Source organism: Eucyclogobius newberryi, unplaced genomic scaffold (assembly GCF_026437365.1).
Source record: "Eucyclogobius newberryi isolate DKJ021-1_F unplaced genomic scaffold, fEucNew1.0.hap1 SCAF_9, whole genome shotgun sequence".
In the NCBI taxonomy this organism is placed as follows: Eukaryota; Metazoa; Chordata; class Actinopteri; order Gobiiformes; family Gobiidae; genus Eucyclogobius; species Eucyclogobius newberryi.
This window is the reverse complement of record NW_027316532.1, coordinates 1,145,358-1,158,078: the sequence shown is the minus strand read 5'-3', so window position 1 is coordinate 1,158,078 and position 12,721 is coordinate 1,145,358.

Below are 12,721 nucleotides of genomic sequence, written 5' to 3'. Positions count from 1 at the left end.
TGAAAACTGAAAAGAGTAATGTGTTTGGCATATGAGACAGTGACTAATGCTTTGATAAACAGGAGGGAAATGTGATAAAATGTGAATATATGATTATATTTCTGTGATGTATTTTATCTGCATAATAGTGATATTGTATCTGCATCATTAGTCTAAGAGAAGAACGGGTGTGTGACAAACTGCATTTGTTTGTGAAGGTATCATAAAGATGGGCCAAAGGATGTTTACCCTAGGGGGGGTGATAACCCAGAGGAGTCTGGGTAATGTTTACCCAAGGCTTTATCTCTACGGAAAAATACCAAGTGCCTTGATGTGAGGCTGACCAATGAGAAATGTGACCCGCCTATTCCAGAATATCTAATAAAACCAACCAGCATGGGAAAAAACGGTGTGAGACGCGGGGGTGAGACGCAGGAGGGTCAGCCAGGCTCCTTACAACGGCCTGGCTGACACAGTCCCCGCGTTTTCTCCCATGCATGCCACACAAATGTCTGACGTTTCTGTATCGTTTCATATTCTAGGTTGAATTGTGTTCTCTATGTGTTAAGGAATAGCATCGGTGTATGTCTAATTCCATGTCATATAACATACACTTCACATGTTTAAATTATACAAGTCATATAACATACACTTCATATGTTTAGATTATACAAGTCATATAACATACACTTCACATGTGACACATCAGTGGCTCTTTTGTAGAACAATTATCATTTAGTTTTTTTGGTCATAACAAAACAGACATTTTATAAATTCAAAATACTGATTCTACACTGTTTACTTTTAGTCGAGGCACAAGTTATTATTAAAATACCTTTTGCTTTGGACACTCTGTGTCTGTAGTGACCTGCAGTGACCTGCAGTGACCTGTAGTGACCTGCAGTGACCTGCAGTGACCTGTAGTGACCTGCAGTGACCTGTAGTGACCTGCAGTGACCTGCAGTGACCTGTAGTGACCTGCAGTGACCTGTAGTGACCTGTAGTGACTTGCAGTGACCTGTAGTGACCTGCAGTGACCTGTAGTGACCTGCAGTGACCTGCAGTGACCTGTAGTGACCTGCAGTGACCTGTAGTGACCTGCAGTGACCTGTAGTGACCTGCAGTGACCTGTAGAGCTCTGGTCAGCACAGACAGACTAAACTCACTGGTCAGCACTGAAGATGAGAAAGATACTCATTAGAACATTGATATATTCTGCACATTTAACAGAGAAAAGCTGGAATATGTTATTGACACATTTACATTTCGCTCTGTAACACAAAAGTTCCTCTTTTCACATTAATTTTTAAAGCTAGAACCAAAAGTCATTTGCTTATTTATAAGTTTAAACCTTAGAAGTTAGAACATAACTGACATGTTTGCTAAATCTCTACATGTTCCATGGAAGTAAATCCATAACATTCCTATAGAAAACACGCGTGTGCTTTGCTGTTTAAACACGTCATTATTAAATATGTAATAAAACCTTAAATGTGGTCTCAGCCCCTGTAAGTACAGCACTGTCACTTTTACATACCTTTACATTTATATATGTAAGATATGACCCATTTCAGCAGGTTATATTTGAATTATTGGTTGTTTTTTATAGCACATCATACAAACATCACTTTATTTCCCTTCTTTCTCTAGTTTTCCTTGATCTGTGCTTAACCTTTTGTCTCTTAGAACATTTAGTAAGAGAAATAATGAGTTATTTATTTGCAGAAACACGAGCCATCACAACGTGTTGTTGCATCTTTGTGTAGCTAAACTTTAGCTTACGTTAGCTCGTGTTAGCTCGTGTTAGCTCGTGTTAACTTGTGTTAACTGTGTAATCGTTGTTTTACACTTCACATGGAACGATGTGTGAAACGTGAGGAATGACATGCAAACAACTTACTTATTTTTTAAGTATTTTAGAAACAGTTGAAGAGTGAAATTCCTTCTATTTTATTTTTAGACTAAAAACAATTTCGCATGTTTGGTCATTTTAGAGGCCGAACTCCTGAAATGGTCCGACCAAAAGGCTGCATTCTACGGAGTGGCCACTACTCAATTTGGAGCCAGAGGCAGAGGGGGCGTGGCCTATCCAGATCATATAATACATCCATGGGCTAGACATGTAACTGGTTTATCCACGGTCAGTCACATATATTTATGAGATAGAGATAATAGATCAACTCAAAGCAGTAATAAAAACACTACACACTTGGTATTTATATGATTAATTTAGACATAGTTTGTATTTAATAGAAATAAAATATAATCTTATCTTTCTTTTCTCATTATGTTCACCAGTCACATGACCCACTGCTGTCACAATACTACGTGTTAAACAAGTATGAAAACAATCAAACCCAAAACCGTCCTTAAATGCATGTTGTTGTTCTGACTCATCATCATCATGGAATCTGAAGTCAAGTGATCACGTCATCAAATCAAATCTAATCAATTTATTTTTGTAAGGCCCAAAATCACAATAACAGTCGCCTCTGAGGGCCACAGGGAGAAATGAATCAACAATGTCTGTGGTGGCGAGGGACGATGTCCCAGGGTCCTCTGTCCTTAGACTCTCCTTCTCGGCCAGGAAAAACTACAAAAAAACCTCTTTGGGAAAAAAGCGTAGAAACCTGGAGGAGTTCCAGTGAAGGAGAGATCCGACTCTCACAGACGGACAGACGGACACGAGGAGACTGGAGCTGGAGCCACTCTTCAGGCAGATGAGGGACCGTCTGAGTCGAGCTGGAGCCACTCTTCAGGCAGATGAGGGACCGTCTGAGTCGAGCTGGACCCACTCTTCAGGCAGATGAGGGACCGTCTGAGTCGAGCTGGAGCCACTCTTCAGGCAGATGAGGGACCGTCTGAGTCGAGCTGGAGCCACTCTTCAGGCAGATGAGGGACCGTCTGAGTCGAGCTGGACCCACTCTTCAGGCAGATGAGGGACCGTCCACACGGGGCAGGGACCACTTCACCAGGGGAGGGGCATCTGGGTCCACAGGTCCTCAGGAGTGAGAGAAAGAAAAGAAGGCGGTGAACAGTTTGCAAGTGGAATCAAAAATAAATATTGTTTGATAGCATAAGTAGTCAGAAGAAGAAGAGGATAGTGCTCAAGCTGTCATACTTCCCCCAGCACAGTTACTCCTAGGGCAGCATAGCTAAAGCTGTGGGTTTATGTTTCTGTTCCTAACTAGTCTGACCATAAACGATTTTGAAGAGGAACGTTTTAAGCCTGGACTTAAATGAAGAGACTGTGTCAGCATATTTAACATGGGTCGGAGCTGATTCCATAACACAGGGGCTTGGGAGCTAAACGCTCTACCTCCTACAGTACTTTTAGAGACTCTTGGGACCACCAGAAGGCTCTACCTCCTACAGTACTTTTAGAGACTCTTGGGACCACCAGAAGGCTCTACCTCCTACAGTACTTTTAGAGACTCTTGGGACCACCAGAAGGCTCTACCTCCTACAGTACTTTTAGAGACTCTTGGCACCACCAGAAGAGAGTGAAGAGCTCTGTTTGGATGATATGGCTCTATAGCATCTTTGAGGTAGGATGGGGCCATGTCATTTATGGCTTTGTAGGTCAAGAGTAGAATTTTGAATGTGATTCTAAACTGGACAGGAGCCAGTGAAGAGACTCCAGCACCGGCGTAATGTGCTCTCTTCTTTTTGTTCCTGTTAGTAATATTGCTGCTGCATTTTACAACAGGTTCAACAGGTTTAGTTGACGTGACAGTGCAGGGTGTGACACGTAGTTATATAAAAGCTGTAAATAAAAGTGTTTATCATTGTTATTATTTTATTATTTACTTCTGTACCAACTCTGTGTTGCAACAATGGAATTTCCCCATTGTGGGACAAATAAAGGCTCATCTTATCTTATCTTATCTTATGTTTTCTCAGCTCGATCCCAATGATTTGACATTTCTCAAACACACTTAAATGTTTTCCATGACCACGGGATTTGTCTTTCCACGTGGATGTTCCAGAAATTAGAATCAGTTGAGTTTAAATACTGAAAGATCATCACCTGCAGCAGTTCTCCAGTAGGAGGCGCCACTTACTCTATTTGCTCAGTCCTAGTCTCCACTTTGTCTTGAGAAGTTCTTATTATTTTTCCTGTATTCAAAGTGGAGCTTTTGTGTTGTTGTTTCATAAAAATGGAGACAAATCAAGAAACTTTAACCTTGAACTGATGATGTTTGTGTTTTTGTTTCCAACTGGAGTTTGACCTCAATTTACTCTTCGTCAAATGACAATGTCGACATTTAGAGGTCAACGTCAGATTCTCTGGAACAAATAAACAAAGATGAAGACAATAAAACGTTGATGCTTCAGTGACTCAGAGACTGAAGACCTGAAGGGTGCAGCTCACGGCTGTTGTGTTTTTGGGTGTGTTGGTTTTATTACATGTGAACTATTAATAAACAAAGGCAGATTCCAGAGTCAGGCTCAAACTCTGACACTTCCTCCTGAGATCTGCTCCATCACGACCTGAGACTGGCTTTAACACTCATGGAGTGACGCTTTCTTTTCTACACTTCTGTTGTTGCCACTCTTCATTGCACTGTATTGTTTTAGGCTGATGCTTTTGTCTTGCCTTTTGATTTGAAAGTACTTTGGGCGTTTTAAATATAAATATAACATATGAAGGCTCATTGAGTGACACCACTGGGTTGCCGGTTCCATTCCTGTGGGAGGGATGTTTCTGATTAATAAAAAAGAATGAATCTTTCAAACTACGAAACTAATAAAAGTCCCAGGTCCAGTTTGCCCCAAGTCACATCAACACTTTTGTGCTATTGGCTCCTGAAACAAGAGAGGGGCACAAGTCAATTCTGTGTTGGCCCCTGTGTTGGCCCCTGTGTTGGTCCTCCTGACAGGGCCGGCCCAGCCTATAAGCGAACTAAGCAGCCGCGTAGGGCCCCGAGGCGTTAATAGGGGCCCCAATCTGGCAACCCGTCTTATGAGAAGTGCAAGCGCAGCGTGCGCCACTAGTGTAGTAGCGCTGCTGGCGCGGCAGCGCACACAGCGGTAACATATAACGCACAAACCGCATTTATTTGTAATGACAATCTGGCAACCAAGACACCAAACCTGCTCTGATTGGGCAACTTCATTGTGCGCGAGCAGAAGAGCAAAACATAAACACAACACAACGTGGTCCCTGCGTGGTCCTCATGTCCAGAGGAATATATCCCCATATATAATATCTGACTGAATATATCCAGTCAGAGATGAGCGGGTTTGAGTTTGCGTCCCTCTCTCTCACATCACCATGTGTCAGATCAATCGTGACTCGTGATGTCTGTTTGACTTTGACTTCTTAAAGTGCAATGAGAGGAACGTAAAGGTTTATGCACGTCAGGTCCATCAGCCAATCACATCGCAGCATTGTTTCACACAGAGTCCAGTGTGTGATGTTCTGATCAGAACAAACATTTATATTGTAATTCACTTTTAATAGAGCAATAAAACATTTCAATTTATTTAAAAAGCATCATTAGACTATTTGTTATAAATTATAATAAATTGATAGTGAAAAATAACCAGACATATTATAATTACGTCTGTTATAGAATAATACTATATATTTTTATACAAAAGTGGCAAAGTTGCAGAAACACAGTCTCTTCACTAGAGCGAGGTTTGGACCTTCACTTCTCGTTCTGTTCATTCTCTGGGAATAACATGTTTGTTTTATCAGTGTTAATTGTTAATCAAGCAATGCTTATGCCATTTGTTTAATTTAATATAACTTGTTTTGTCACTTTGGCAAGAAGGAACAGTTGGGAGCAGTAAAAGATAAATTAGTAAGGATAACTATTACTTTTACATTTTCAGTTAAAATGAATCAATTTGATCATAATTATTTTTCATAGCCAATATTGCCAAGAGACCAGATGTGGTGCTTGCAAAAAGTCTCCATGTCCTGGTCCCACCTGGACTGAACATTGACAGGCAGACCCATCTATCCTATTGCACTACATAACTTTATACCTTCATATTTCATTATGTATATTACATGCCGTTTAGTGCGCAGTGTTCAATGTTTTGCTGTTTGTGTTGCACTGAATCACCTGTGAATTCTCTTTGTCCACAAATGGCAATAAACCCTATTCTGATTCTGATTCTGATTCTGATTCTGATTCTGATTCTGATTCTTTGATGCTTCAGGGCCTTTTGTAATCCAAGTATCTCCATTTTAATATAGTAACTTCTAATTCTGATTCAAGTCCAGTTACCATCAATAACAACACTCCTCTTGAGTCTTGAGTGACAGCTGTAGGGGGAGGGGCTGTCAGTGTGACAGGGGGAGGGCTTATCTCAATGAGATGCAAATGAGCCCCGCCCCCTGTGACTCCGGGCTCACTCAGGTGAGAATCTTTAGAGGCCGTTTTCTCAGTGAAAGGTTTTGAGAGTTGTTTATATTCAAATGACCACAACTGACTCAAATATGATCAGATGTGAGTGAGACATCATTGTAGAGCTTTGAATTCACACTTTCAGAATCTGTTACTCAAAATGTCTCCGGCTAGACCAAGCCCCCGGAAGCCAAGATGGCCGCCATTGAAGCCTATGGAGCTGCTCATTGGCGCATGGCTCCAAAAAAGTGTTTTAGTTCCGCATTACTTCCTGAATACTGGTATAACTCCTCCCACTTTTGTGACGTCATCGCCGTGAGGCTTTGGGTCGGGAGCGAGCACGTCACAGCAGCGTGAACGACTGACAATCAGCGCAGACTTTCGGAATACTTCCACTTGTAATGGTCTATTTACGTAACATACAATGATAAATTATATCCATATATAAATATACAGGTGTCATGTTGTAAAGCTCTGATATTTAGGAGAATTATAAAGAAGTGTTAAGATAAAAAGTCTGGTTTTAATTGACAACGAATTACATTTAGAGGTGGAATAACGTCCTCATCATCATTGTTTGTATTGTTTTTGGTTTGGGTATTTATTTTGTTATTAACTTTTCAGTTATTAATTTACATAATATCATTTGGCCAATATGCAGATGTTTTTATCAAATGAGAAGAAATATAAAACACAATCATCGATTCTGTTACATAATGGAGTTAAGCAGTATTTAATTATATTCAGTTTCCTTATGTGTATTTTTGTATCATGTCAATCTTTAATAAATACAAAACACATTTGTTTATTAATGTATTGAATAAGAATAATGAACATGAATGAACTTGATGAATAAATGTAAATCTGATTATCACTACAAATACAATTTGATCTGCAATACTAATGGAACAAAACAATACAACAGACAAAAGATTAATACAACACAAGGAATCGAGTTTGATTTTAGCCACAGTTTGAGTTGAGTTTTAAAGCTACAATGTGGGACTGTTTTATTAAGAGGAGTTCTGGAGTCCGTGTTCTGTTTATTATTATTATTATTATTATTAGGCCCGAGCGCCACAAGCTGGCGAGAGGCCTATTAGTCTCGTAAGGCCGTGCAAAGCACGGATGCGAAAGTGCGCACGCAGTGCGCACGAAATCGAGCGCGAAGCGCTCGCCCACTTCCAAACACTCACTAACGCACTCCTTCACTCATGCACGCCCCGTGCATACTAATTAGTAGTAGGAAAATGGAACATTACCGTTGTAAACGGGCGAAGCCCGTGCAAAAGTGCGCACTAAACGAGCACTTTACATTCGTCATCCCCATATAAAGCACTAATTTGCGCTAAGTAGCTCACGAATACGTTCCCCATCTCTTGCATGTTCCGTGCATATAAACATGTAATGCAAAAATTTAACATTATTACTGTTTAGAGGGCAAAAAAGAGCAGAGCCCACTCAAAATTAACGAAAGTACCCGTCAGTGACCAGGGACCCACACCATGAAAATGTATAGTTTATGATATTTGAAAAATGGGAAACATTGTTTTCGCATCAAAATATTCTTCTTCTTCTCGGGACCAACCCCCCTATTTTTCACCCAGTGAACATTGACGAAAAGTCACAAAAATTTGCACACCTCTAAAAATCGTGCCTCTCCACATTCTGGCTATTTCCCTTTTCTAAAATAAAAAAAAAAAATTGGCGCGTCAGCGCCCCCAAATGTACCAAAAATGCATTGAGAGATAGGAAATGACCCAAAAAAAATCTGATCGTAGAATCATGAAATTTGGCGCAGAGGTAGATGGTGACAAGAGAAGCAAAAAATATTATTACGGCAACGCCGTCCGCCCAACCAAATGTCGGCCATATTGCTTCAAAAATGGCTAAACATGACTTCGGAGTTTTTCCAAACGTCGTACTTTTACGAACTCCTCTCAGGGCGTTGGCCCTAAAAAGCTGAAATTTGGTGAAAATGGTGCTGAGAAGTGGGACATCAAAAGTTATTCAAATGACTTTGACCCTGTCACGGTTTCTGTGGGTTTGGGTGAAGCCTCAAACTGTAGCTAGAATTTCAGAAATCTCCCGAATTTAACATTTCTGCCGTTTTTACAGATAAAGTCCGAATTGCGTCAAATTAGAATCAGTTGTTAAACTCTTTGCCCTAAACCCACTTGAGGTGAAATAAATTAATTTGGCGCCACAGCGCCCCCTACAGATTTTATATGGAGGTTAAATGTTTAGTTTTGCGAAATTATCTGAAATTTGACACACAACTCAATGTTGGCCCCATCAAATAAAAAAAAGTCAATGAGACCCATGTCATAATTGTTATGGCGTTGCCGTAGCGATGACCAAAACAACAAGTCCTGGTGATGGTGGCTCCTCCCACTTGAGGTCCTGGTGATGGTGGCTCCTCCCACTTGAGGTCCTGGTGATGGTGGCTCCTCCCACTTGAGGTCCTGGTGATGGTGGCTCCTCCCACTTGAGGTCCTGGTGTTGGTGGCTCCTCCCACTTGAGGTCCTGGTGATGGTGGCTCCTCCCACTTGAGGTCCTTGTGATGGTGGCTCCTCCCACTTGAGGTCCTGGTGTTGGTGGCTCCTCCCACTTGAGGTCCTGGTGATGGTGGCTCCTCCCACTTGAGGTCCTGGTGTTGGTGGCTCCTCCCACTTGAGGTCCTGGTGTTGGTGGCTCCTCCCACTTGAGGTCCTGGTGATGGTGGCTCCCACTTGAGGTCCTGGTGATGTTGGCTCCTCCCACTTGAGGTCCTGGTGATGGTGGCGCCTCCCACTTGAGGTCCTGGTAATGGTGGCTCCTCCCACTTGAGGTCCTGGTGATGGTGGCTCCTCCCACTTGAGGTCCTGGTGATGGTGGCTCCCACTTGAGGTCCTGGTGATGGTGGCTCCTCCCACTTGAGGTCCTGGTGATGGTGGCTCCTTCCACTTGAGGTCCTGGTGATGGTGGCTCCTCCCACTTGAGGTCCTGGTGATGTTGGCTCCTCCCACTTGAGGTCCTGGTGATGGTGGCTCCTCCCACTTGAGGTCCTGGTGATGGTGGCTCCTCCCACTTGAGGCCCTGGGGATGGCTCCTCCCACTTGAGGTCCTGGTGATGGTGGCTCCTCCCACTTGAGGTCCTTGGGATGGTGGCTCCTCCCACTTGAGGTCCTGTTTATGGTGGCTCCTCCCACTTGAGGCCCTGGGGATGGCTCCTCCCACTTGAGGTCCTGGTGATGGTGGCTCCTCCCACGTGAGGTCCTGGTGATGGTGGCTCCTCCCACTTGAGGTCCTGGGGATGGTGGCTCCTCCCACTTGAGGTCCTGGTGATGGTGGCTCCTTCCACTTGAGGCCCTGGGGATGGCTCCTCCCACTTGAGGTCCTGGTGATGGTGGCTCCTCCCACTTGAGGTCCTGGTGATGGTGGCTCCTCCCACTTGAGGCCCTGGGGATGGCTCCTCCCACTTGAGGTCCTGTGATGGTGGCTCCTCCCACTTGAGGTCCTGGTGATGGTGGCTCCTCCCACTTGAGGTCCTGGTGATGGTGGCTCCTCCCACTTGAGGTCCTGGTGATGGTGGCTCCTCCCACTTGAGGTCCTGGTGATGGTGGCTCCCACTTGAGGTCCTGGTGATGGTGGCTCCTCCCACTTGAGGTCCTGGTGATGGTGGCTCCTCCCACTTGAGGTCCTGGTGATGGTGGCTCCTCCCACTTGAGGTCCTGGTGTTGGTGGCTCCTCCCACTTGAGGTCCTGGTGATGGTGGCTCCTCCCACTTGAGGTCCTGGTGTTGGTGGCTCCTCCCACTTGAGGTCCTGGTGATGGTGGCTCCTCCCACTTGAGGTCCTGGGGATGGTGGCTCCTCCCACTTGAGGTCCTGTTTATGGTGGCTCCTCCCACTTGAGGCCCTGGGGATGGCTCCTCCCACTTGAGGTCCTGGTGATGGTGGCTCCTCCCACTTGAGGTCCTTGTGATGGTGGCTCCTCCCATCTCAGGTCCTGATGATGGTGGCTCCGCCCACTTGAAGTCCTGGTGATGGTGGCTCCTCCCACTTGAGGTCCTTGTGATGGTGGCTCCTCCCATCTCAGGTCCTGATGATGGTGGCTCCGCCCACTTGAAGTCCTGGTGATGGTGGCTCCTTCCACTTGAGGCCCTGGGGATGGCTCCTCCCACTTGAGGTCCTGGTGATGGTGGCTCCTCCCACTTGAGGTCCTGGGGATGGTGGCTCCTCCCACTTGAGGTCCTGTTTATGGTGGCTCCTCCCACTTGAGGCCCTGGGGATGGCTCCTCCCACTTGAGGTCCTGGTGATGGTGGCTCCTCCCACTTGAGGTCCTGTTTATGGTGGCTCCTCCCACTTGAGGTCCTGGTGATGGTGGCTCCTCCCACTTGAGGTCCTGGTGATGGTGGCTCCTCCCACTTGAGGCCCTGGGGATGGCTCCTCCCACTTGAGGTCCTGGTGATGGTGGCTCCTCCCACTTGAGGTCCTGGTGATGGTGGCTCCTCCCACTTGAGGTCCTGGTGATGGTGGCTCCTCCCACTTGAGGTCCTGGGGATGGTGGCTCCTCCCACTTGAGGTCCTGGGGATGGTGGCTCCTCCCACTTGAGGTCCTGGTGATGGTGGCTCCTCCCACTTGAGGTTCTGGGGATGGTGGCTCCTCCCACTTGAGGTCCTGGGGATGGTGGCTCCTCCCACTTGAGGTCCTGGGGATGGTGGCTCCTCCCACTTGAGGTCCTGGTGATGGTGGCTCCTCCCACTTGAGGTCCTGGTGATGGTGGTGCTGAGGTGGGGGGGGTCTTGTGTTGGATGTGCAATATAATCTTTGTCAATATTTGTTATCGCTTAATTGGACCCAGAATACCATTAACATTAAAATATTCATAAACTTCCAGATGCCATTGTATGAACCATGTTGAAATAATTCTTGTAATTCTACTTCTGTTGCACAGCTCTCAAACACAACACACAAACATAGTAACCACAACAACTGAACAAAATAGAACAAACAAATGGCAAAAAAAACAGATCATGCCAAAAAATGTGCAGCTCGCAGTCTGATCCAAGAAGAGGTCAAAGGGCGGAGGGAAAACGGTTTTATCGGTACAAAAGGCCTTCTTGTGCGCTAAATGTTTTCACCTGAGCATTTACAAACTAAATTGGAACACACCGACCCACATCGGGCAAATACTCATGTCTCCAGTCCAGGGCCCTCATTTATAAAGCCCGGTACGCACAGAACGAAGCACAAAATGTGCGTACGCATTTTTTCACGCAAGGTGTGAAAAAATACACACCATTTTGAGGAGAAAATGAGGCGACTTCCTCACAAACTCTGGAGCTCGTGTTGAAGCTGTGCAAGGTTTGGGAAGAGGTGAAATAGCGAGACACATGGCAGGTCGGTCAAATGGACCAATAAGAATAAAGCTCATCATATCAAGCAGCAAAAAGGATCATCTACTCCCCGCAAATAAATGAACAGTTGCGCGGTGTCTGTGGCATCTGTGCGGTGCCGTGCTGGGCAATAAGCTTAGCGACTTCATAACTTGCGTACGATGTGTAGCTCTGACGTTTGGTCTCATAGTGATGACGACGGACATTATACTCTTTCATCACAGCAACATCTTCATTACAAATCAAACAGACACACTTTCTTCTACACTCACTTTCTGGTTACTTGCGGTAAACGTTTTTCTTTACTTAGTTTCGTTTCTGTGGCTGGCTCCATCTAGTGTTGAAACTGAGAAGTGCAACAGAGTTGTGCTCAAGCTTCTTGTGCAGGCCATATTCAATTATATTTTCAGAATTTGCTGCGGGCCTATAAAAACTGGCCCGCGGGCCGGAGTTTGGACACCCCTGCAAGTTTAGTGTCTCCATCTCAGAGAATTTCCTCTTTTTCCGTCTTTTCTCCTCCGGTCCGTGGCACCAATTCTTACCCATATGAATTTGCTAAATAATAATTAATTGTTTTAATTAATTTTGCAGTTAAAGCACTCAAAACATCCAAACACTATAATCATATATTACCTAAACATTTACACATTTATATATTTATATACCGGTTGCTGTAACATTGGCACCACCACTGGACAGAGGAAACCAGCGTCCTAGACCGAGGCCCAGCCCAACTAGTACCAGCGCCGAGGACAAAGGCACGGGCCAAGCCAACACCGGACCGTCCCCAATAACCCGTGCCGGAGCCAGTATAAAAAACACAACGCTAAACTCAAGAGAGCGCCTTTATTCTGCATCAAGGAATCCACTCGATTGTCTCGCCCAAAAAAGCACGGAGATTGGCATCAAGCCTCTTACCCAGCGTTAAAGCCGAGCTGGGACTCCAGCACCGCACTATACCTAACCCTATACATATACATATACACTGACATATA